Source organism: Marmota monax, unplaced genomic scaffold (assembly GCF_021218885.2).
Source record: "Marmota monax isolate L192 unplaced genomic scaffold, Marmota_monax_Labrador192_F-V1.1 WCK01_AAM20220418_F8-fsc00021, whole genome shotgun sequence".
Lineage (NCBI taxonomy): Eukaryota > Metazoa > Chordata > Mammalia > Rodentia > Sciuridae > Marmota > Marmota monax.
Window position 1 is genome coordinate 24,162,069 of NW_026695228.1, and position 27,803 is coordinate 24,189,871.

At 44.8% G+C, this 27,803-nt stretch overlaps 1 pseudogene; it reads left to right on the top strand.

The window, feature by feature from the left end:
* The first annotated feature begins 5,411 nt into the window (after positions 1 to 5,411).
* On the top strand, positions 5,412 to 27,317 carry LOC124087725 (adhesion G protein-coupled receptor E2-like; annotated as a pseudogene).
* Positions 27,318 to 27,803: the final 486 nt, after the last annotated feature.

The following is a 27,803-nucleotide window of genomic DNA, read 5'->3' on the forward strand; positions in this document are numbered from 1 at the left end:
ATCTTTTAGCCCAACTCCCATCTTGGCATTGTCCCCTGTATCCAAACTGGGAGTGTCAGCCAGAGGTCTGAGATGAACAGAGCAGATTATGTGGCCTTTAGGAAGGGCTTGCTCCAGCTACAGCACAGCCTCAGCAGCACAGCTCAGGATTCTGTACAAAAGACATTAAATCATGCTGGGGGTTTAGGAAGGGGACAGGAATCTCTTGCCTGTAAGATCACACACCTTTGGGAGGTGATCCTTGGTCCTATTATGTTGCAGACATCAATGAATGTGTACCACCCATGAAAGTGTCCTGTGGAAAATTTGCTGACTGCCACAATATGGAGGGGAGCTACTACTGCATGTGCAGCCTGGGCTATGGGCTTCTTTCTGGGGCAAAAAAGTTCACTAATGAGAGTGAGAACACATGTCTAGGTAAGGTCCACCCCTCACCTCCCCCGCTACATGCAGTTCAGGGCACCAGAGCTGATATGGGGACAGCGCCCAGTTATAGCCTCAGATTCTGGACTGTGAGATGGGGCAGCTGTGTGTGCACCTGTCACGAGCATGAGAGGAGGGAGAGGGTCAGCTGCTTGGCCCCATCCTCAGTGTGCCTGTGACGATGGCCAAGATCCTTATCAGGAAACCCTGTGGACATGAGAGATGTGATGACATCATTGTGTTAAAAAAAAAAAAGGAAAAAAATCCAGACACAGTGGCCTGTGCCTGTGGTCTCAGCTACTTGGGAGGCTGAGGCAGAAGGATCTCTCAAGCCCAGGAGTCAAAGAACAGCCTGGGAAACAGAGAGACACCATCCCAAAGGAGAAAAAAGTGGGGGAGAGACAAAGAAAAAATAAAGCCACAGGAAGGAGCCCCTAACTTATAAAGTTACAAACAAAGGTAGAGGCTGGGGTCCAGCTCCCGGGCACAGCCCTTGCCTGACATGAGCAGGGCCCTGGGCTCCCTCCCCAGCACTGAGAAAATCAAGACCAAAAAAGAGGTAGCTTTGCTCTTGGTTCACTGTGTGACTTCAGACAAGTCAACTGACCTCTGTGTGCTGCAGTGTGTCCATCTGCAGAAGGGGAGTCCTGGACTGGGGTGTAGCTCAGTGGTAGAGCACTAGTCTAGCAGGTGCAAGTCCCTAGGTCAGTCCCCAGCATCAGGGAAACAAATTAGGGGAGGGTAATATCATAAGGAGGGAAATGAGATCCAAAGGCACTGAGCAGGTCCTGGCTCCCAGAAAGTGCTGTTAGCAATGGCTTCTGAGCTAAACAGGGCCTGAGCCCCAGGACTTGGTATCAGCCTGCCCTAAGTCTGGTGGGGGGATGAGGAGCTTCCAGCCCACATCTACAACAAAATTGTCCCCTGGGTCCAGATGCAGGGGTGTCAGCCAGAGGACTGGGACAGAGCTATCCTGTGGCATCCAGGGGCCAAGGCCCTGGTTGACACAGGTGGTGCCCACTCCAGGCCACTGTCCCACCAGCACAGAGAGGGAGGGTGGTGAGAAGACCAAGGTCAGAAGCAGGGATCAGCTCCCTGGGTCCAAAGCCTGGACTGGCCACCCGTGAGCAGCATGGGATCAGCAAAACCACTTCCTCTCTTGGAGCCCTCCTTGTACCTGCCCCCAGGAGCCTGGAGCCCCATAGATCCCATGAGGTGGTGGCTCTCAGTGGCTCATTACTGGGGAACCCAGGGAGCTTGTTGGGGAGGCTAATCCCAGGATGTGGGGGAAATGTGGGAGTTAGTGGAGGGTCCCCTGGGGGTGCTGGTGCACTACATTCCCAGCTGTCCCCACGTGACCCCACCCCACCTTGTCCCCTCCACCTATGCAGCCATTGCTACCAGCTGGGAACAGGGGAGGAGACTGTGATCGCCCCTTGGGGGCTGGACAGGGGCCCTTAGGGTGCATCAGCCCCTGTCCTGGCCCGTCCTGCTGTTGATCCACACAGCCCGGATGAGGGGTCCCAGCAGGGCATCCTCAGGTGCAAAAATGGGTCCAGGAGACCAGAAGCCCTCCCTGCCTCATCCTGACCCCAGGAATCCTCTGGGCTCTGGGAATCTTTGGCCCTTTTCTGGGACACCCAGGGCCATCTGCCATGAGCTGTCACTCACTCCTGTCTTGGATTCTCTGAGGCTGCTGTGTTGGCCATTCACCTCAGGCCCCTGTCCTGTGGGTCCCTGTGGCAGTCAAAGGGGACCTGCTTCCTGAGCATGTTCCCCTCACGTTTAGAGACCAAGAGGCCAGGAAACACCCCTGGGCCTCAGCTGGGAGCTGCTTCCAGAAGCTTCCTCATTTCCTATCTGTGGCCACCTCTGATAAGGGGAACTTCCTCCAGGGGTGGTGACAGCAAGACTCCCCAGAGACAAGCTGGGCACTTGGAAAGGCCTGTCACTGTCCACCCACAGTTCTGAGTGCCACACTAGGAGCTGGGGGATTCCTGGGGATGGTCAAGGGTGCATTAGTGCCATTGTGAAGAAATTCAGGTGGAATTGGAAGCAGGCTGGGCCTGAGCACCTGGTTTTGTTTTATTTTTGGTTTTTTGTTTTGGTCCTGGGGATCTAACCCTGGGGCCTTACCTCTGACCACATCCCAGCCCTTTTCATTATTTTTTTGGAGACAGGGTCTTGCTGAATTTCTTAGGACCTCCCTGTGGTTGAGGCTGGTCTTGAACTTGCAATCCTCCTGCCGCAGCCTCCTGAGTCACTGGGATTACAGGCATGTGCCACCTCACCTGCTTGAGCACCTCACTTTAGTTCTCCTTGTTGCTGCTCAGTGGCAGGGTTTTTTAAATTGTGATGAAATCTGTGGTGTAAGGTGAGGGTCTGATGTCCTCCTGGTTGGCATGTACAGGTTCCTAGACCTTTTACTGAAGAGTCCTTCCCATTGTGGGCTCTTGGCAACTTCATCAAAAATCAGCTGTAAATATGTGGGTTTTTCTGGGCTGTCTGTTCTGCTCCGTGGCTGTGTGTGTCTGTCCCCATACAGAACCACACTGTGTTGTCACGACAGCTTCACAGTAGATTCTGAGGTCAAGTCATGGGTGTGCCCAGCTTTGCTCTGTTTCTGAGCACCTGGCTTTATCCTCAGGTGTTAATGATGAGTGTCACTCTGGGAAGCCCTGGACCATGATCTCCCACCCCCCACTGCTTAGGCATCAAGGGTGGCCATCACTGCCACCTTCTCCCTGAGCGTAGACCACCTGTAGGACCCTAGTGGTGCAAAGATTCCCACAGGGGAGGGTCCAGGGAATGGCTGGGCCTCCCTCTGCCACTGCAGGATGGAGAGGAGATGTAGATCCCTTGCCAGGCCCCACCGTGGCACAGAATCTGAACCCACATGTCCTTGGGCTCTGCTCCAGAGAGCAGAGTGGTCCTGGGACTTCCAGAGCAGCCTGGCCTCAGGAGGTCCACCTGGGGTCTTAGGTCTGTCTGCGTCTTACAGCAGGGTCATGCTGAGACCAGGGTCTCTTCCCTGAGAGAAAGCACAACTTTGGGAGGTGAGCCTCTGACCTGTCATGTTGCAGACATAACCAAATGAGGGCCATGAGAGTGCCCTGTGGGAAATCTGCAGAAAGCCAGGTCATACAGAGCACAATTGCTGCACGTGCAGCCCAGGCTGTGTGCTCATTTCTGGAGCCAAGAATCCTTCATCAATGAGAGGTGAACAGCTACAAGGTAGGCCCTTCCCCCACCTCCCTATCATCAGGGTTGAGGTTGCCAGGCCCTTTCCTGTGACATCTAGATGGCAGAACCCTGGTTACAGGAGTGGTGTCCTGGTCTGAGACAGGCAGGTGTCCATGTACCTGTCACCCAGCACAAAAGCAGGGTAGCATGAATGCCAGGTTCCAACTCTGCAACTGGCTGCCTGGGTCCAAAACCTGCCTGCACCACCTGTTAGCTACATGTTATTAGTCAAATCACTACCTCTCTTTGAACTTGGTCTACCCATCTGTATCATGAAGGTGATCATAACAGTGCCTACCTCCTGTGTCTTCCAGGAGGATTATGAAAATTACAAGTGCCTGCAATAGAGCCTGGCTAAACTAAGGATCAAGGGGACTCTGACCAGACAGGGTCCCCGTGGGTGCACATTGTGTCATATGTACAAGCCTTGACCAATGAAAAAAACTTTTTTATGAATTTTCAAAAATTCCCTCCTCTCCAGGTGGACTCAGCCACATCTGATGACTGGAAAGTGGGTTGGTTTTCAGCCCCTGCTTACCATGGGCTTGGGCACCCTGACACAGTGAGCAGCCTGGAAAACTGCACCTAAGGGTCAGGATCCTCCTAAGTACAAGCCCTCGGCCTCAGATAGTGGCTATTTTTATTGGCATGTCCTCTGTGCCCCACACTGTGTTGCTAGGTTAGAAAGAAGCCAGGGCTTGTGAGGGTGAGGGGGCAGAGCTCATTCAGATGGATGGGCAGAGGCAGGGTGAGCAGGGCTGAGGTGGAAGACACCCCCACCCAGTGGGGCTCAGCTCAGTAAGGGGCTCAGCTGGGCCCTACTCGTTCCCTCCTCACCCTTCAACACTGTGGTCTTCACTGCACCTGAAGATATGACCACTGGCCTCACAGTCCATGGAGTCAGTGATGGGCAGACCTGGTACCCACTCCCTGGGCTCCTTGCCCCACCTTCTCCAGGCCTCTGAGGACTGGCCGCCCATCCCTGTTCACTCCCCAAGACTCAGAACTCCCCGCATAGGGCCACTTCTGGACCTTCAGAACACCCTGCTGCCCATCTGTTTTTCATGAACCGCAAGGGGGAGGGATCAAGATATCCGAGGTGTTCGTGACAGCTCATTCCTGCGCCATTCTCTTCTCTTCCCCCTGCTAGATGCTGCCCTGATGGTATTCACCGCTTCCATGCCAATATCAACCACACCTGAAACACTCAGTTTCCCCACAGCCAAGATGGACCCAGGGCTCCAGTATGGAAATTCAGAAGGTAGAAGACTCCAGGGTAGGTCCCAGTCCACAGCCAACACTCTGACCTGGAAAGGTCGCCCTCTGTACCCCACGCCTTTCTCCACCAAGCCCTCCTTAGCCACGCCCTCATTGGCCACGCCCTTAGCCACGCCCTCATTGGCCACGCCCTTCTCCACTGCCTGGCCTCCTTCATTTCTCTGCGCTGCTCTCTCCATCCTGACTTTGGTCCGTCCGTGCACATGCTCCTGCACACACCCACGCACACCTGCACTTCTAATGAACCACTGTCCTGTCCCAGCAGCCAAGTCTGGCGACACCTGGTCTCCGCGCACTTACCCCAGGACTGGGCCCCACTACCCCGGGTATAGGCGCCCCTACACTTGGTCTCTTCCCCCTGGAGTCCATAGCCAGTTGAGCACCCCAGCCATGACAGGGAGGTGGGAATCCCTGGGGCAGCACCCGGTCCAACCCTTGGCCATGAGCTTCCCACCCACCCTTGACCAATGTCACCTCCCCAGAGTCTCTCCAACTTCACTGACAAAGTCAAAAATCTGCACAAGGATGTCAAGCCAGATCAAGCCAAGGACACCATCCAGATAAGGACGGGATCCAGGGGAAGCAAGTAGAGACTTCCCACAGAGGGAGGGGGCAGCTTTGGTCTGGGAAGAGGGGGACAGGCCTAAGCACAGTGGAGTCCTGGGCTGAGCTGGCCACTGTCCCAGGGCACGTGGAAGAGGACACCGGGGGCCACACACACTGTTGGACACCCACGTGCACTGTCTGTCCTCTTGCTCTCATCCTGGTCTTTGTCATCCTTGACAGTCATGAACCAGGGCTGACCTCTGAGGAGCAAGGGCCACCCAGGGAGTCCCAAACCATGCTCTCTCTATCCCCAACTGGACAGTGTCTGGGTCTGTTCTCTGGGGCTGAGTGGTCAAGCTCTTCATGTGGACCTTCTGGCCCAAGTCCACCTGCTGTGTGCCCCCATCACTCCAGGGAATCATGCAGGAGGTGGATGAGCTCCTGGAGACCCCTGGGGACCTGGAGACCCTGCCCCCTTCACAGAAGCACTGTGTGGCCACTCACCTGCTGACAGGCCTGGAGAGTGCCCTGACACACCTCAGCAGGGCTCTGCCTGAGGGGACAGCAACCTTCAATTATTCTGCAGGCACATGTAAGTCCCTGGGTCTGCGCCAGCCCCTGTTCCTAGCCTCATCCTCTTCTGATCCCACTAGAGCTGAGCAGCCACACTGTACCTCAGTGACTCACATAAATAATCACAAGAGTGAAAAAGGCAGAAAAATAAAAATAGTAGACATTTACAGTATAGTATACATTATCAGCAGTAAAATGACAATAAGGAATTTTAGGGGGACTGGGGTTATAGCTCAAAGGGAGAGCACTTGCCTCGTGGCACAGGGTTTGATCCTCAGCACCACATACAATAAATGAATAAAGCAAAGGTATTGTGTCCATCTACAACTAAAAAAATTTTTTTCTATGAATTTTAGGTAACAAAATAGAAACAGCTTCCAAAAGCTTATTTGGAGTAATATAAATTTATCTTGCTCAATATTTAGATACTAATTGTTTTATTGCGGCAAAACTCACTTAACAAGTTTCAGCAATAAAGTTCACCATTTAAAATCCACCAGTTCGACATTTCAGTGGAATCAAGAACATTCACAAACTGATGCAGCCATCACCTCCATTTCTAAGACAGTGTTCTCCAAAATCGAACACAGTGCCTCCTAAGCTTTAATCCCTCATTCCTCCACTCCCCCAACCCTGGTATCCACTCACCTGCTTGCTGTCTTAATGGGGCTGCCTATTCTACCATTTAGTAAAAAGCAATCATACAAAGTGTGACCTGTCCCTCTAACTTCTTTCACCTAATATAATCCTATTGAGCATGGCATAGCATCACTTCATCCCTTTTCATGGCTGAATATGATTGCATCCTATGGGTGTTGAGCTGACCCACTCAGCCACTGATGAACATCTGGGTTGGTTCCAAACCTTGACTATTGTGACTTACTACTAATAATATTTATGTGTAAGTGTTTGTTTGAAAACTGTTCTCAGTGCTTTGGTGTGTCTGTAAGGACTGGACTTGGTAGGTAACATGGTAATTCTGTGTTCAGTTTGGGGGAACCACCAGACTGTTTGCATAGTGGCCACACTATTTCATAGTACCACCAGAGTGGTGCAAGGGTCCCCTCTCCATGGCCTCGGCAAAACATGTTACTTCTGATTCATTTGGTTTTTATCACAGCTGTTCTAGTGCATGTGAGGTGATTTCTCATTGCAGGTTTGAGTTCCATCTCCGTATTGACAGGTGATGGTTAGCACCTTTTCATGTGCCTTTGGGCCTTTTGTGTATCTCTTTGGAGAAATATCTGTTCAGATCCTTTGTGCATTTGTGATTGGGTTGGTCCTTCGGTTGTTGAGTTGTAAGAGCTTTTCATCTATTTTGACAGGAGACCATTATGAGTTGTGCAACTTGGAAATGCTTTCTCCATCCTAAGGATTATCTTTTCACAGTGATAATCATTTCACTTTAATGTCAGATGTTTTGAATTTTGAGGACGTCTACTTTATCTACTTTCTCCTTCATGGCTTGTACATTCAGTGTCATATCTAACAATCCATTGCCAAATCCAAGGTCAGAAAGACACCACTATATTTCCTCCTATGGGCTTCAGTTCTTAGATGGAGGCCTTTGTTCTATTTTGAGTTAATCTGTGTGCGTGTTGTGAGGTAGGGGTCCCACTTCCTTCTTTTTCCTTGGATATCCAGTAATCCTTCATCAATCATTGAAGAGACTGTTCTTATGCCCATTGAATAGTCTTGGTCCCCAGGCTGAAAGTCAATTGACTGCAGAGGTGTAGGTTTATTTCTGGGCTCACCTTTCCATCTGTCTTCATGCCAGTACCACATTGCTTTGGGCTCTGTTCATTTGCCATCAGTTCTGAAATCAGGAAGTGTGAATCCTCCACCTTTGTTGCTCTTTTCAGCCATTCTTTAACTACTTGGTTCTCTTGCAATGCTGTGTTAGTTTTAAGGTGAGTTTTTCTATTTAAGCAAATTATAGAAACCTGCATCTCGCAGCCAAACTGCTGTGACTCAGCGCTACAAATGCTCCTGCTCAATAGAGAAACAACTCGTCGGCTCCTCCTTGAACCTTTTGAGGTTAATACCAACCGAGCCTTCATAGGCAGTAGCCACAGGGTTGAGACGGGGCTTGGGAGAGCCGGTCCAGACCCACCTGTTGCATCAGACACCCGGCAAAGGGAACGAACTGCCACCATTCACATGGGATGTCACCATGGCAGAGAACTAATGTCACCAGAATGCGGCGCAGGAGATAACTTCATTGAAACCGGTGGCTGCAGGTGTGTAACCCCTTAGCCCTTCCTATCCACACAGCGGGGAAAACTCAAGGGCCCCTCCCAGCTCTCCCATGAGCGTGATAGGCAGACGGAGGGAATGAGGAGTGGCACGGGACCCATGGCCCAGGACCCCAGCTACCGCTCCCACCAGCGCTGACAACTGACGTCTCTTGCACCAGCTCCTGGGGGCGCGGCTACCAGAGGGCAGGCAAAATACACTCAGGGTTCTCAGCCCCACGCTCCACAACCTTAGGGTCTGAGGGAATGCCAAACAGGGACAGTGTGCCCAGTCATTCATGAAAATAGGGCTCCCGGGAGTAGCAGACCTGGCATGTAGCCAGTATTATGGTGAGTGTCACCGCTGAGTGGGGCCTGGCTGGAGGAAAAGTGTGGAAGTGACTAGACACAAGAAAAGGCCCTAGACACTCAGGATTGGAGAGCCGCCCAGTGGGGGAGGAGGAGCCACTTCACAGTGATTGGTTCCTGCATATTGAGAGGAGAAGCTTGGCCTGCTAGGCACAGCTCCACCTACTGGAAGAGAAGTTAATTGAACTACAAGACTGCATTTTAAAAAAATTCATTATTATTATTATTATCTTTTTTTAATTTTTTTTAATTTATTTTTTTATTTTCTATTTTTTCTTTTGTCTTTTCATTTCTTTTCAATTTCCTTATTCCCCTTTCCTTGAATTCTACCTGTTTACTCTCATTCTCTTTAGCGACTTTTTCCCTCCCCTTCTAATACCTTTCCTCCCAAGCATCATGATGCGGTTCATGTGTAAACATAAACCTTAAATTTACATTTATAGGTAAATGTTCTGAGGCATTATATAGTGCTACAAATTCCCTAGCTACCCCCAAATACTCCAGACCATTCTCCTGTTAATATCCCTCGTCAGTAGAGCAACCTTCCAAGGTTGCCAAGAGACACCAACCTCAATACCATCACATCACTCGACCTAAACATAAGTCCCAAGACCAAACCGCAGACCGCTATATGCCATCAGAATCTGTACACAGTTTAGGAAACAAATGAATCTGCATTAAAGTGCAACAAAATTCATCATCTCTAGTCATAGTCTCCCATCACAAAAGAGAGACTCCAGAGATACACAAAACCAAATAAATTTATAGGAGTAAACAGTAACTCAGCAGTCAAACAGAACCGGAAGTAACATGAGCAGCATGAAAAAGCAAGGAAGAAAAGGAGTACAAACAATGCAGGACAGCCTAAATATACAGGAGAACCTAGAGGCATCAGAAAAATGGTCAAATAAAGAACTCAAGGAATACCTTAGACAGACGGAATGGAATCTTAAAGAGGACATGAGACAGTAAATTCAAACAATGAAAGAACACATTGAAAACGAATTACATAAACAGATAAAAGAAGCAAATAAGCAACTTTACCAGGAGATAAAGACTATTAAAAAATCAAACAATAATCCTAGAAATGAAGGAAACTATAAACCAAATTAAAAAGTCAAATGAGAGTATCACTAACAGACTGGAGTAAGTAGAATCCAGAATCTCAGACAATGAAGACAAAATATATCATCTTGAAAAGAGTCTAGCCAACTCAGAAAGGCTGGTAAGAAACCATGAGGAAAACATCCAAGAAATATGGGATAACATAAAAAAACAAACTTAAGAGTCATCAGGATAGAGGAAGGTATAGAGGTACAAACCAAGGGAATGAGCAATCTGTTGAATGAAATAATTTTAGAAAACTTTCCAGATATAAAAAAGAAAATGGATGTACAAATTTTAGATGCATACAGGGCACCAAGCATAAAAATCACAGTAGACCAATGCCAAGACACACTGTTATGAAGATATCCAATATACAGAACAAAGAGAAAATATTAAAAGCTACAAGAGAAAGGAGGCAGATTACATTCAGGGGTAAACCAACAATTTTAACGGCAGATTTTTCATCACAGATGCTGAAAGCAAGAAGATCATGGAACAACGTATTTCAAACACTGAAAGACAATGGATGCCAACCAAGAATTTTGTATCCAGAAAATTAAGCTTCAGGTATGACAAAAAAATAAAAATCTTTCATGATAAAAAAATTTAAAAGAATTTGCAGCCAGAAAACCAGCATTGCAAAGCATCTTGAGCAAAACACTACATGAGGAAGAAATGAAAAACAATAACCAAAACCAACAGTGAGAAATACCTCAGTAAAGTGAGAGAGGTGGGGGAAAAAGCTAATCATGGAGAAACAAACCAAATTAAAAAAAAAGATAAATAATCAAACATGGATGGAAGTACAAACCATATATCAACAGTAACCCTAAACGTTAATGGCTTAAACTCAACAATAAAGCGACATAGGCTGGTAACATGGATTAAAATAAACAAATCCAACAATATGCTGCCTCCAGGAGACACATCTGATTGGAAAAGACATACACAGGCTGAAGGTGAAAGGTTGGGAAAAATCATACCACGCACACAGTCCTCGGAAGCAAGCAGAGGTGGCCATCCTCATATCGAATAAAATCGAATAAGACTAAGTTAATCAAAAGGGATAAGGAAGGACATTATATACTGTTAAAAGGAACCATTCACCAACAAGACATAACAATTATCAATATTTATGCACCAAATAATGGTGCTGCAACATTCATAAAACAAACTTTCCTCAAGTTCAAGAATCAAATAGACCACAACACAATAATTATGGGTGACTTCAACACACCTCTCTCACCATTGGACACATTCTCCAAACAAAAGTTGAATAAAGAAACTATAGAACTCAATATCACAATCAATAACCTAGACTTAACTGACATATATAGAATATATCAACCATCATCAAGTGGATATACTTTTTTCTCAGCAGCACATGGATCCTTCTCAAAAATAGACCATATATTATGCCATAGGGCAACCCTTAGTAAATATAAATGTGTGGAGATAATACCATGCATTTTACCTGATCATAATGGAATGAAACTGGAAATCAATGATAAAAGAAGGAAGGAAAAATCCTACATCACTTGGAAAATGTACAATATGTTTCTTATTGATCAATGGGTTACAAAAGACATAAAAGAGGAAATCAAAATATTTAGAGATAAATGAAAATACAGACACAACATATCGGAATCTATAGGACACAATGAAAGCAGTTTTAAGAGGGAAATTCATCGCCTGGAGGTCATTCCTCAAAAAAAGGAAAAACCAACAAATAAATGAGCTCAAACTTCATCTCAAAGCCCTAGAAAAGGAAGAGCAAAACAACAGCAAATGTAGCAGAAGGCAAGAAATAATTAAAATCAGAGTGGAAATCAATGAAATTGAAACAAAAGAAACTATTGAAAAAATTGACAAACTAAAAGTTGGTTCTTCAAAAATAAATAAGATCAACACACCCTTAGCCATGCTAATGAAGAGAAGAAGAGAGAGAACTCAAATTACGAACATACAGGATGAAAAAGGCAATATCACAATAGATGCTACAGAAATACAGAAGATAATTAGAAATTATTTTGAAACCCTATATTCCAATAAAATAGAAGATAGTGAAGACATCGATAAATTTCTTAAGTCATATGGTTTGCCCAGATTGAGTCAGGAGGATACACACAATTTGAACAGATCAATATCAATGGATGAAATAGAAGAAGCCATCAAAAGACTAACAACCAAGAAAAGCCCAGGACCGGATGAGTATACAGTGGAGTTTTACAAAACCTTTAAAGAAGAATTAATACCAATACTTTTCAAGTTATTTCAGGAAACAGATAAAGAGGGAGCTCTTCCAAATTCATTCTATGAGGCCAACATCACCCTGATTCTGAAACCAGACAAAGATACCTCAAAGAAAGAAAACTACAGACCAATATCTCTGATGAACCTAGATGCAAAAATCCTCAATAAAATTCTGGCGAATCGGATACAAAACATATCAAAAAAATTGTGCACCATGATCAAGTAGGATTCATCCCTGGGATGCAAGGCTGGTTCAATATACAGAAATCAATAAATGTTATTCACCACATCAATAGACTTAAAGATAAGAACCACATGATAATCTCGATAGACGCAGAAAAAGCATCCAACAAAGTACAGCATCCCTTTATGTTCAAAACACTAGAAAAACTGGGATAACAGGAACTTACCTAAATATTGTAAAAGCTTTCTATGATAATCCTCAGGCTAGCATAATTCTAAATGGAAAAAAAAATGAAGGCATTCCCTCTAAAATCTGGAACAAGACAGGGATGCCCTCTATCACCGCTTCTATTCAATATAGTTCTCAAAATGCTGGCCAGAGCAATTAGACAGATGAAAGAAATTAAAGGCATAAAAATAGGAAAAGAATAAATTAAATTATCACTATTTGTGGGTGACATGATCTTATAACTAGCAGACCCAAAAGGATCTACAAAGAAACTACTAGACCTAATAAAGAAATTCAGCAAAGTGGCAGGATATAAAATCAACACGCATAAATCAAAGGCATTCCTGTATATCAGTGACAAATCTTCTGAAATGGAATGAGGAAAACCACCCCATTCACAATATTCTCAAAAAAAAATAAAATACTTGGGAATCAACCTAATAAAAGAGGTGAAAGATTTATACAATGAAAACTACAGAACCCTAAAGAGAGAAATAGAAGAAGATCTTAGAAGATGGAAAAATATACCCTGTTCATGTATAGGCAGAACTAACATCTTCAAAATGGCGATATTACCCAAAGTTCTCTATAGGTTTAATGCAATGCCAATAAAAATCCCAATGGTATTTCTTGTAGAAATAGATAAAGCAATCATGAAATTCATATGGAAAAATAAAAGACCCAGAATAGCAAAAGCAATTCTAAGCAGGAAGAATGAATCAGGTGGTATAGCAATACCAGACTTCAAACTATACTACAGAGCAATAGTAACAAAAACAGCATGGTACTGGTACCAAAACAGGCCGGTGGACCAATGGTACAGAATAGAGGACACAGAGACCAAGCAACAAAATTATACTTATCTTATATTTGATAAAAGCATGCAATGGAGAAAGGATAACATCTTCAACAAATGTTGCTAGGAAAACTGGAAATCCATATGCAACAAAATGAAACTAAATCCCTTTCTCTCACCATGCACAAAAGTTAACTCAAAATGGAACAAGGAGCTTGATATCAAAACAGAGACTCTGCATCTGACAGAAGAAAAAGTTGGCTCCAATCTACACATTGTGTGTTCGGGGGCTCCAAATTCCTTAATAGGACACCCATACCACAAGAGTTAAAAACTAGAATCAACAAATGGGACTTACTCAAACTAAAAAGTTTTTTCTCAGCAAGAGAAACAATAAGAGAGGTAAATGGGGAGCCTACATCCTGGGAACAAATTTTTACTCCTCACACTTCAGATAGAGCCCTAATATCCAGAGTATACAAAGAACTCAAAAAATTAAACAATAAGAAAACAAATAACCCAATCAACAAATGGGCCAAGGACCTGAACAGACACTTCTCAGAGGAGGACATACAATCAATCAACAAGTACATGAAAAAATGCTCACCATCTCTAGCAGTCAGAGAAATGCAAATCAAAACCACCCTAAGGTACCATCTCACTCCAGTAAGATTGGCAGCCATTATGAAGTCAAACAACAACAAGTGCTGGCGAGGATGTGGGGGAAAGGGTACACTTGTACATTGCTGGTGGGACTGCAAATTGGTGCGGCCAATTTGGAAAGCAGTATGGAGATTCCTGGGAAAGCTGGGAATGGAACCACCATTTGACCCAGCTATTCCCCTTCTCAGACTATTCCCTGAAGACCTTAAAAGAGTGTACTATAGGGATACTGCTACATTGATGTTCATAGCAGCAAAATTCACAATAGCTAAACTATGGAGCCAATCTAGATGCCCTTCAACAGATGAATGGATAAAAAAAAATGTGGCATTTATACACAATGGAGTATTACTCAGCACTAAAAAATGACAAAATCATGGCATTTGCAGGGAAATGGATGACATTAGAGCAGATTATGCTAAGTGAAGCTAGCCAATCCCTAAAAAACAAATGCCAAATGTCTTCTTTGATATAAGAAGGGCAACTAAGAACAGAGCAGGGAGGAAGAGCATGAGAAGAAGATCATCATTCAACAGGGACGAGAGGGGGGAGGGAAAGGGAGAGAGAAGGGAAATTGCGTGGTAAAAGAAGGAGACCCTCATTGTTATACAAAATTATATATAAGAGGAAGTGAAGATAAAGGGGGAAAAACAAGAGAGAGAAATGAATTACAGTAGTGGGGTAGAGAGAGAAGATGGGAGGGGATGGGAGGGGAGGGGGATAGTAACGGATAGGAAAGGCAGCAGAATACAACATACACTAGTATGGCAGTATTAAAAAAGTGGATGTGTAAACGATGTGATTCTGCAATCTATATATGGGGTAAAAATGGGAGTTCATAATCCGCTTGAATCAAATGTATGAAATATGATATGTCAAGAGTTTTGTAATGTTTTGAACAACTAATAATAATAAAAGAATTGAAACATCAGATTTTTTTTCACTACAAAAAAAGCAAATTATAATATTAATGACTATTGGGACATGGACAGGGATGACATTGACTTTGTACATCTCTGTGGGGCATGTCGCCATCTTACCAATATAAAGTTTCCCCATCCATGAACACAAGGTGTCCTTCCCTTCATTTGGAGTCTTTAATGCATTTCAAAACCTTCTGTAGTTCTCTATGTACATTTCCTGAGTCTCTTAGTTAAATTTATTCCTAATATTTGTTATAGATTGTTGTGTCTGTGTTCATAAGAGATATAGGTCCCTTGCCTTCTTGTGATGTCTTTATCTGTTTTTACATCAGAGTAAGATTAGCCTCAAGGAATTACTAGATGCCTCTTCTGTTGTTTGAAAGAGTTTAGAAAGAATTCATGTTCATTCTTCCCTATATGATTTGTGAAATTCAGCCATATTGAATTGGTGAAAATCTGATCTCACATGTTCATTTAGGAGGTTTTTCACTATTGATTCAATCTCTTTACCCATTATAGGTCTCCTCAAATTTTCCAAATCTTCATGAGTCAGTTTTGGTAGTTTCTATTTTCCTCAGAATGTGTCCATTTCATCTCAGTTATCTGAAATGTTGGTGCACATTTGCTCCTACTGTTAAAACTCTTCATAACTTGAGATTTCAAATACATGTATATATGTATGCACACATGTGTATACACAACACATATATACACATACATATAAAATCTGAAATTAGAAAGGATTATATACATATATGTATGTGTACACATATGTGTCTATATATACACATATACATGTGTGTGGTTTTAGTGAATTGGAAGTTACACATAGGTCCTTGATATATGTGATATACCCATGTACGTATACAATATCCACATACCCACACATGCACACACACACACACACACACACACACATTCCTAACATAAAACTACTTCTTCCCATGACTCATAGAACTGGCCCTGGACATGCAGAAGCAAGGAATTTGCAATGTCACCTTGAGTCTGAATCAGGCAAAGATGCAGCTGAACTGGAATCTGGCACAGGAATCTTGTTACACAGGTAACATCTAAGATGGGGAGAAGGTGGATGTCCACCTTACACCAGTACCATCCTGTTTGGAAGAGGCCTCACGGTGGGAAAGATGCCCAAAATACAAATTAAAGACTAAAGGGTGATGTGGGTGGGAAGAGGTCACTAGAAGAGCGTCCAAAGGGGAGGTTCTGGGGAGGGATGAGGCCACATTCTGTTGTGTGCACGTGTGAATGTGGTGCAGCAAGTCCCACTATTATGTATCATTATAATACAACAATTCAAAAGAAGCAGAGGCCATCTAAGGGGGAGGCCCTGGAGGAGACCCTGAGACTCACCCGTGGCCTCGTCCTGCAGGCCTTTCTGTGGTGGGCTTGGTCTCCACCCCAGGGATGGACAAGCTGCTGGCTGAGGCTCCCCTGGTCCTGGAGCCTGAGAAGTAGGTGGCTCCCCATGGGACACCCAAGGACTCGCTGCCGAGAGTCTCCTCTGTCCTGCCCTCAGATGTCATCTCAGCCTTTTTGAGCAGCAACAACACCCAGAACCTCAGCTCATCAGTTACCTTCACCTTCTCCCATCCTGTGAGTGAGGGGTGGGAGGACCATGGAGTGGTAAAAGCCCCAGGCCCAGGCACACCCTTGTTGTCCTCTTAACCTTGAGGTTCAGGGGAACTACCCACAGGAGCACCCCACACAGGAAAGCCGGCCCTTCCTGGTTCAGCATCTCAGAGCACAGGAAGACCAGCTCACACCCCTGTCCTCTTACTACAGCTGGTGACACCTGCACAAGATGCTCTGTGTCTTCTGGGACCACAGCCAGAATGGGAGTCACTGGACCACTGCAGGCTGCACAACAGTGAAAACCGGAGGTGGCAGCACCACCTGCCACTGTACCCACCTCAGCAGCTTTGCCGTCCTCATGGCCCACTACCACGTGCAGGTGAGAGGCTGCCTTCAGCATCGATTGCTGCAAAACACACTTATGCAAATGTCGCTGCTGAAGTAAAACAAATTTGTTCCCTCGCAGTTTCTGTGGGTCAGTAACCCAGCACAGGGGGATGCGTTCCTTGTACAGGTTCTAAAAGACTGACAAGATCACATCAGCCAGGGCCGCAGTCTCTCCTGGGTCTTGCAGCCCTCCTCCAGCTCCCTGGTTGCAGGCAGAGTTCAGTTCCCTTCTCTTAGCAGCTGTCAGGGGGGACCACACTCAGTTCCTAAGAGCCACCCACATTTCCTCTCCTATGACCCCTGGTTGGCCTTCTCACAAAATATCAGTGTTCCTATCTGAAAACCAGCATGAAAATGTCCCTTGTATATAATCCCTCTCAAGTTTTGAATCTGTTTTCCCAGAAAGAGTCCAGATCTTTAAAGCAACCACCTCATCTCACCAAACCCAGAATAAACTCCCTAATCTAAAAGTCAACAGAATAGAGGACACAGAGACTAATCCACAAAGCTACAACTATCTTATATTGGATAAAGGAGCTAAAAGCATGCAATGGAGGGAGGATAGCATCTTCAACAAATGGTGCTGGGAAAACTGGAAATCCATATGCAACAAAATGAAACTGAATCCCCTCCTCTCGCCATGCACAAAAGTTAACTCAAAGTGGATCAAGGAGCTAGATATCAAATCAGAGACTCTGCGTCTGATAGAAGAAAAAGTTGGCTCCGATCTACATATTGTAGGGTCGGGCTCCAAATTCCTTAATAGGACACCCATAGCACAAAAGTTGATAACAAAAATCAACAAATGGGACTTACTTAAACTGAAAAGTTTTCTCTCAGCAAGAGAAACAATAAAAGAGGTAAATAGGGAGCCTACATCATGGGAACAAATTTTTACTCCTCACACTTCAGATAGAGCCCTAATATCCAGAGTATACAAAGAACTCAAAAAATTAAACAATAAGAAAACAAATAACCCAATCAACAAATGGGCCAAAGACCTGAACAGACACTTCTCAGAGGAGGACATACAATCAATCAACAAGTACATGAAAAAATGCTCACCATCTCTAGCAGTCAGAGAAATGCAAATCAAAACCACCCTAAGATACCATCTCACTCCAGTAAGATTGGCAGCCATTATGAAGTCAAACAACAACAAGTGCTGGAGAGGATGTGGGGAAAAGGGTACTCTTGTACATTGCTGGTCGGACTGCAAACTGGTGCGGCCAATCTGGAAAACAGTATGGAGACTCCTGGGAAAGCTGGGAATGGAACCACCATTTGACCCAGCTATTGCCCTTCTTGGACTTTTCCCTGAAGACCTTAAAAGAGCGTACTACAGGGATACTGCTACATCGATGTTCATAGCAGCACAATTCACAATTGCTAGACTGTGGAACCAACCCAGATGCCCTTCAATAGATGAATGGATAAAAAAAATGTGGCATTTATACACCATGGAGTATTACACAGCACTAAAAAATGACAAAATCATAGAATTTGCAGGGAAATGGATGGCACTAGAGCAGATTATGCTTAGTGAAGCTAGCCAATCCCTAAAAAACAAATACCAAATGTCTTCTTTGATATAATGAGAGCAACTAAGAACAGAGCAGGGAGGAAGAGCAGGAAGAAAAGATTAACATTAAACAGATACATGAGGTGGGATGGAAAGGGAGAGAAAAGGGAAATTGCATGGTAATGGAGGGAGACCCTCATTGTTATACAAAATTACATATAAGAGGTTGTGAGGGGAATGGGAAAATAAACAAGGAGAGATATGAATTACAGTGGATGGGGTAGAGAGAGAAGATGGGAGGGGAGGGAGGGGGGATGGTAGAGGATAGGAAAGGTAGCAGAATACAACAGTTACTAATAGGGCATTATGTAAAAATGTGGATGTGTAACCGATGTGATTGCAATCTGTATTTGGGGTAAAATTGGGAGTTCATAACCAACTTGAATCTAATGTATGAAATATGATATGTCAAGAGCTTTATAATGTTTTGAACAACCAATAAAAAAATTAAAATAAAAAAAAAATAAAATAAAACAAGGTAAAAAATAAAAATAAAAATAAAAGTCAACAGATCGAGTCAAAAATTCCACCGGCAAAATCCCTCTGCAGCAATGCCTAGTTTTTCAGAGAATTGAATAATTAGAAGAAGGTTTGTGTAACAGCAGGGGGTGGACATACGAAGACCAAGTTAGAATTCTACTTACCACCAGGGTCTGTAAGTCAACTGTAGTCAGGGTTTCAGGTTTACAAAAAAAGGAAGATCTGGTGAAGGTGGGGGTAAGAGGGGATCAGGGGAGTCAGGGAGGATGGCTGGACTAGGGTCTGTTTACCTCCTCCTCTACCCAACTGAGTGGACACTACTGCTTCCCCAGGTTCAGACTTTCAGGTGAGCTCACATTATGTGTATTTATGTGAGCACCTGTGACCATGAGCATAACAAAGATCTCAGCCAAGAGCTTTTTATATATTATAGAAATTAGATTTTGTCTTTACATCAGAAGTTTTCAAAATTCAGCACATGTTAATATCACTTGAAGGAACATTTATTTTTAAGTGCTTTCTTAGGAAACAATTTCTATTTTTTAGATATGTTTTGTGATAGTAGTAGCAAATGTGACTCCATTTTGTTTTATGACTTCATACTGCAAAACAACCATGACAAGTAGAAGAGTCATGACTGGATCAAGATGTTCTTTTCCTTTTGCTATAGAAACCTTTAAGAACATGGAACTACCTAATGGGGTATTGTTTCTGTAACTAGGGTAACAGGGCTCTGTTTCTGTAACTGGGGTGACTGGCCTAACCCTGATTGGTTAGGCTTCCCTCCACTTGACTGCACTGTCCTGCTTCTGTAAACTGGCTTGCTTGCATTGGCTAGACCCCCAGAACATCCCTTTTGCAGTTTTCAGGCTTATAAGGAGTGCCCGTGCAATTGTTCGGGGCTGATCAGGGGAACAGCTTTATGTTCTGGTCAGTCACCACCAGTGTGCTTCAATAAAGGCTTGATTTGATTATACATGAGTGGTCTGGAAGACAGTTTATGAAACTCTGGGACGAAGCTTTAACTATAACAGTTTCAAGAACAAAAATAGAAGAAATAGATCAGATACTTGGTTAAAGGAAGAAAGTTAATGATGATGGTAACTTAAAGTTTACACTTTCCCACCTATTTCTCCAAGTCCTCTTAAAACCATGAGGAAATGAAAAGAAAACCCACCACCCCATTACTCTTTACCCAGAGCCATCTATTTTGAAAGTTTTGCCTCTGTTTCATTTATCAGGTGTCATTCTTTCCCTCTGCTCCTCCTCTGTCCTGCCTCCTAATTTCCCAATTTTGTCTTTGCACCAGGGTCTCAAATGTAGCTTGCACAAATGTCACCTGCAGGGTTTGTACTTTGTTTTCAAACATTTTCTTGGGAAACCATTTCAAATTTACAGATATGTTTCAAAAACAAAATCCACACAAACAACATCTGTGTGCACTTGATCCTGAGGCACCTGCTTTGAAATTTTGCCTTCAATATTTACCATTTGAACATTTCCCCTCCCTCTTTCCTCTTCTCTCCTCTTTCCCTCAATTACACTGAAATAGAATTGATGGTGGGCTTTTAAATGTCCTTATGGCTTTAAGATGACTTTCAGAAAGAAGTGGGGGAAAGGTGAATTTTAAGCAACTGTTGTCATTAATTTTATTTTTAACCAAGTATCTAATTCTAACTACACAGGGATTTGTCGTCAGTAAGGAACAGGAGAGCTGGACTGAGGCCAGTGATGTCTGGGATGGGAGGTTAATGCCTGGACACTGAGGCACAGGTTCTGTCCTGTGGCCTCGTGGGACAGGGACAAAAGGACCCTCAGCAAGGTCTTCACACACACTCATTTACATATCAACCAACGCCTTACTGTGCCCCAAAGTCAGGAATCCCGGGTCTCCTCCTTGAGTAAGGACTCTACACATCCGGGCCCTTCTACCCACTTACCTGCTCCATTCAGAAAACCTAACAGTCCAACCTTCTGAACCTGGAGCCTCTCCCGCATCAGCTTCACACCTGGACCCGGTCCCTCCATCCTGAATCTGCTGCACCAAATGACACAGATAGCAGAGGTGTTCCTACCCCAGAGCAGGGCACGTGGCTGTGAAGGCACCTCCCTCTTCCCCAGGACGAGGACCCTGTGCTGAGCATCATCACCTGCGTGGGGCTGGGCGTGTCGCTGCTGTGCCTGCTCCTGGTGGCCCTCACCTTCCTCCTGTGCAGAGCCATCCAGAACACCAGCACCTCCCTGCACCTGCAGCTCTCGCTCTGCCTCCTGCTGGCCCACCTGCTCTTCCTCACGGCCATCGACAGAACCCAGCCCAAGGTACCCAGGTGTCCCTGCCCCACCCGCCCCGGGGTGCTGAACTCAGGAGCCAGGCTGCCCAGCTCCTAATCATCAGCCTGGGCCCCGGGGAAGTCCAGAGGAGGTCAATGCCCATTTCACGTTGACAGATTCAACAAGAAAATGAGCCCTCTTTACAACTCCATCACCTGCATCTCGTGTTCCTTAGCAACAGGGCTTGCATCCTGGGGAAGTTCCTTCATTAGGGGACCTGGTAGGGTGAACTGAGCCAAACTCTAGGTGGCATCCGTCAATCACCAGACGTGGCCTCCTGATTCAATCAGGAGACACGAAGGAGGCGACTGGGCTGGCGTCACACGGCACCACATTTTACAGTAGACAGTTTTTACCAGGAGAAAAAGGAGGTTCTACTGAATTTTTAAATTGGTTTTCGAGTCCTTTGTTTACAGAATTCCTATTTGGTTCATTTTTATAATCTGGATTTAGTGAAATGATCCTGCACTTCCTGTATCTCCTCCAAGTTCATACCTTACATCTTCTTTTAGCTCGTTGAACATTTTAACTAGGAACTTTCTAAATTCTTCTCCAACATTTCCTCTGCTGTCATGCAGAGTTGTTGGAGTACTGTGGGCTGTGTGATTTTCTCTCTTGCTCTGTCCTGCTGCTTTTAGGTCTACCAGCATTCTGTGTTGATTATCTTCTCTGCTTTGATGCACAGGATTATTTAGTGACCTTCTGTCTCTTAAGAGCCCAGGAATGGGTGAATATCCAGCTACTGATAATGTCATTCAATATGCATCCTCAGCTGTTCCCAGGATCAGCACCTTTTGGAGAGAAGATACTAAACCCTGTGAATACAGTCATTTCTAAAATAATGTGAAAAGCATAGTGTAGAAAATGCATAAGCCGTCACATAATCATTGGTTGCCATTTGTAAATATTAGATCCTGCCCGACCTTGTGTGGCCCTGCTGTTCCGTAACCAGCAGCACAGCAGGTTTGTGCACAAGAGCATCCCCACTACTGCATGAGGAACCCCTCAGGGCAACACTGGGAGGCTGTTATGTCACCACTGTGGCATGAGGAATACCACAGGGCACCGCTGGAAGGTTGTGACGTCACTGGGCAGCAGGCCCTTTCCAGCTCTGCTGTGATCTATGGGAGCACACACGCAGTCCGTGGCTGAAGCACCACATTGCAGCTCCTGGAGCACAGCAGAATCCACCACCACTGGGCACAGGGGGCGTCGCGGGCCACGCCCAGACCCTGACTGCTGCCCTGGTGTCTCTCTCCTCTCCAGGTGCTGTGCAGAGTCACCGAAGTTACCCTGCACTACCTCTACCTGGCCTCCTTCACCTGGATGCTGCTGCAGGGGCTGTTCCTCTTCCTCACCATGCGGAACCTGACTGTGCTCAGTTCCTCCAGCAGAAACAGGCTCATGAGGAGGCTCATGTTCCCTGTGGGCTACGGAGTCCCGGCGGCCATCGTGGCCATGTCTGCAGCAGCCAGACCTCACCTGTATGGCACCCCTGCTCAGTAAATGTGGACCCCACTTGTCCTTCTACTCTCGAGCATGTCCATGGTAATCACTTGAACCAAAGTAGCATTTTGATTTTTTCAGAGCTTAAGATGGACAGTGACACTAACTAGTAACCCCTAGGGCATCTTTCCTGTGAAAAATTATAGTAAGGATTAATTAATTAACAAAATCTCTCTCCTAGAAACAACAAAGAAAAAAATCGAAAGAAAATTTTTCGTTTTTGACTTAACATACATTTTATCCAAATCCTATAGAATGCCACAATTCTTCATTTGGGGAATTAAAATTGATGTTAATAATCAAACTAGTAGAAAAATATAATCACAAAACTCGTGATTGTGGTTATAGCAATGACAGGAAGGATATGCAATCAGAAAGGGAGAGTCGTCGTCATCTTCTCCCGTGAAATGTCTTAATTGCTTAAGCTCACATGTCAGTCCTAGCAATTTCATTATAACAGTTTTAAAGTTTAATGATGCAGAATGAAAATGTTTTAATTACAAAATTAAAATTAAACATAGTGTCATAGTTAAGATTTACAGGGTGCTTATTTCATCCCAGGTGCTTCTCTGGCTATATATATATATATATATATATATATATATATATATATATATATTCAGAGAAGATAATCAACCCAGAAGGTGGGTAGACCTAAAAGCAAATAATCCTCACATCTCTACGTGCAAGGAGATGCTGTCATTATCTGATTTTATCGATGAGGAAATAGAGGTAAAATTGAGTTAAGTGCCCAAAGGTGTCAAATCCAGCAGGTATCCACACACTCATGTTTATTGCAGCACTCTCCACAATAGCTGAGTCACTGAATCAGCCCAAGTGCCCCTCACAGATGAATGGAGAAAGAAGAGGTGGTATATATACACAATGCAATACTATTCAGCCTTAAGCAGAAAAATATTTAACATTTGCAGCAACAGGGATAAAACTGGAGGACATTATATTAAGTTAAATGACCCAGGCACAGAAACACAAGTACCACATGTTGTCTCACATTTGTGGAAGCTAAAAAATAAATCCACCTGAAAGTAGAACAGAGTGAATTCAAGAGATCCAGAAGGGTGCAGGACAGTGGCAAGGAAAGTACAAAAGGGAGGTTGGGTTGAAACAGTGCACATGATGGGCCTGGGTGGAAATACCATGCTGGCTCCTCTAATAAAGACAATTAATATGTTCATGGGCAAATTCATCTTTAAAATACTGCGTTATGAGTGAACCTTGAAATATCATGCTAAGTGAAAGAATGTAGTCATTAAAGATCACACAATTCATGATTCCATTATATGAAATGCCAAGAGGAAGCAAATCAAAAAGAGAAAATAGATTCCTGGGGGTGGGGGCAAGGTAAGGGGTGGGAGCAGGAGGGAGGAGCGGGTGCTGAGGTGCACATGTTTCTTTCTGGAACTGTGAGAATCTTCCACAGTTAGGTTGTGGTGATGGCTACACAGCACTGTTTTGTTCAAACAGAAACTGTGCAGTTCATTTTTCTGCATTTTTATTGGTGCTTTATAGTTGTACCTAATGATGGGATTTGTTGCTACATATTCGTGCATGCACACCACATGACAATGTAACAGAAGTGTGCACATTCAATGAGTGAATTTTATGGTCCAAAATTCCATGTCCATAAATCCATGAAAAAATTCTGGTCATTGGGTAAGTTTAGCAGCAGAAAAAAAGCAACTTATTGAATGGGGCAAGACAAACACTTAAAACGATGTCAGGTTCACAAGACTCTCAAGCACTGTGACCATGTTCACAGTCCTCTCCCCTGCTCCAGAGCTGACTACCTCAGTAACAATCAACCAACTTCATGTCTCCATTAACATGTGATTTCCTTGGGGAATTCTCCTTAACCATCTTAATCCCACAGACGCAGACCTTAATATGCCCTCCAGTGATTCATCTTCAGAACCTTCCATTTTTGTTTTGTTGTTACAATGTGTCTACAGTGTGTGTCTTCCTGGAGGTGAGACTTGGGAGATTTACAACTGGGTTTACTTTCTTGGTATCTTCAGACCCAAACAGAAAGCCTACCACCCAGACACTCAATGTTTGTTGAGGAAAGGGAGAAAGAGATCGAAATAACTGCTCTCTGTCTTCAAAGATCAATGCATTTATTCTCTCTCTTTGTTAATTTTTCATTTGTTCTTTTTAAATATAAATGGCAGTAGAGTGTACTGTGACATATCACACATACAGGGAGTCTGGCTTCCCATCCTTGTGGTTGTGTGTGGTGTGGAGTGACTCTGGTCATGGAGTGCTACATGAACACAGCAAAGTGATGTTGTTCTCTCTCTTGCTCAGGTGCTGGCTCAATCCAGAACAGGGGTTTGTGTGGGGCTTCCTTGGACCTGCCTGTGCCATCTCTTGTGTGAATGATGTCATCAGAGTTCCTTGCTGTCCACATGAGGGTCACTAGAAGAGCAGGATTATAAGGATTATGATGAGAACAGGACTATCCCTGGATTGTTATGGGTTGGGTTGGGTTTTCCAAGATGTCTGCATCTACAAATTCTAACGCTATTATCAAATACTAAAAGCTGCATGGGCTAGAATGGAGAGATAACAGATTTAAATTTTTATTCAATAAAACTTTGCTGTGGGGGATGTGGGTGTAGCTCAAGGGCAGAGAGCTTGCCTGGCATGCACTAGGGTCTGCGTTCCCTTCACAGAACTGCAAAAAGGAAAAGAAGATATTCATAAACATCCTGCAGTTTCTTTTGGGGGGTTCTTTTTAGTTATACATGAAGGTAGAATCCATTCTGATACAATTACACAAGCATGGAATATACCTTATCTAGTTAGGAGCCCATTCTCGTGAATGTACATGATGGTGGGATTCACTGTGATGTTGTCATATATGTATACAGGAAAATTATGTCAGATTCATGCTGCTGTCTTTCCTTTGTGGTTTCTTGAAGGTCAATTTGGTTTTCTTCCTGATGACCCTCTGGATTGTGAAGAGCAAGCTGTCCTCCATCAACAGACTACGATGTGAGATGGAGTAGGGGACACAAACACACAGACATGAATGATGCCCAAGAGAAAAGCCATGTACCTGGGCAACCCCCTCGTGTCCCTCCTGGGGGGCTTCTGGGTGGCCCAGAATTAACAAATGTGGCTGCCCTTCTACGGCTGCCATCTCAGACTCAGGGCTCTGCTGCTGATGTCCCAAAATGCCTCCATCTCTGATCCCAGCTTGGGACTCCCTCAGTCTCAGGAGGAATTGGCGTTGGCTGATCAGCAATGCTTGCACTCTTTTTCAGCTCTTCTACAGCAAAAGTGCCAAGAGCATTGTTCTTCTCCTGACAGTCGCCACATCTCAGGCTGCACTTACTGCCCCACCCTCAGCTCAGAATCCTTCCCACCCTGTAACTAACTGTTCCTCCCTGTAGATAAACGCTACTCCACTTCAGTCCTCCAGGGGGCGGGGTTGTTCCTTCACTCAGCATTTTGTGTACAATTCTTACTCTTTCTTCTGGGTTCCTCTGATTAACCTTTCAAATTTTTGCATATCATTATTTAGTTGTATTAGACACTTGAACAGAACATACGATTAATGAAAACAGAAATTTTGTCCTGTGTTTATTTTCTAAGATAGGGCCTCACTGTGTTTCCCAGGCTGTGTGACCCTCTTGCCTCGGCCTCCTGAGGAGCTGGGGCTACAGGCATGCAACCCTGCCCCCAGCCTCTCTTTGTGATTTATGTCCAAACGCTAGCACAGGGAATCCTCTGTAACACTGGTTAATGAAATTAGGGATCTTCGTGGAGAATGAGTTTTTGGAATTCACCTTATGCAGCAGTATCACTGTCCTGGACCCAAAATGGCATTTCTACTGTGGGGTATCATTGAGAGTAAACATCATAGCTCAGTCCAAGAAATTACTTACAGGGGAGAGTAGGTGCATCCAAGGGTGAAGAGGTGAATACCCTGATTTTGCTGTGGGTGCATTATAAGCCTCCATTCTCCCCCAACCTAGGATGCTGACATTTAAAGCAATGGTGCATCTCTTCATCTTGGGCTGCACCTAGTGTCTGGGTGTCCTGCAGGTGGGCCCCATGGCCCCCATCCTGGCCTACCTCTTCACCATCGTCAACAGCCTGTGGGGCGTCTTCATCTTCCTGGTGTACTGCCTCCTCAGCAAACAGATACCCCTACCCAGCTCCCACGCATGCCTCCCCACCTTCACCCCTCTCTGTGAGCCGACCCAGAGCATGGGTTGCCTCTGCAGGTCCGGGAGCAGTACAGGACATGGCTCAAGAGGATCAGGAAATGGACAACTGAACCTGAGTCCTACACTCTGTCTAGCAAAGCTGTGTCCGACACCTCCAGACCCAGCATGGTAGGGTCACTCCCTGCTCCCAGAGCACACGTTCCCTGGTATTGGCAGGATTTCTCTCCTCCTGTCCACAGACCATGCTTCCCCTGCCTCCTGGACTCCACCATCATGCCTGCCTGTGCACTGACCTTTCATGATTCTTTCTCCCTCCCTCCCATCCACCTCATTCCCACTTATTATCATTTGTCCTCACCCCTATCTGAGTCTCCTAAAGACCCTGGTGATGACCTTAGGCTCACCTGGACAATCCAGGATGATTGTCTCATCTCAAGATGCTTAACATGCATGATCCCAGTGATCCATGAAATGCAAACATTGATCTCATAGAAACAAAGAGCAGAACAGTGGTTCCCAGAGGCTGGGGAGGAGGGGGTGGGAAAAGCTTGATCAGTGGGTACTAAGTTACAGTCAGGAGAAAGAAGCTCTGTGGTAGGTTGCACAGTAGGTCACTAGACCACAAAGTGCGCTGTGCCTCCAACAGCTCTGAGAGGCTGGGGGCCACTCAGTGGGAGGCCCTTGCCTGACATGTGCAAGGCCCCGGGCTCCATCCCAACACCAAGTCTCTTTAAAATACAAATAAAGGATTTTGAGAGTTTTTACCACAAATAACTAATGCATGTTGGAGGAGATAGTTATGTTTAACCTGATGTAAACACTCACACTGTAGACAGGCAGGAAACCATCTCATTACACCCTTAATATGTGCCATCTAAGTAGATTTAATGTAAAATTAGATTTTTTAT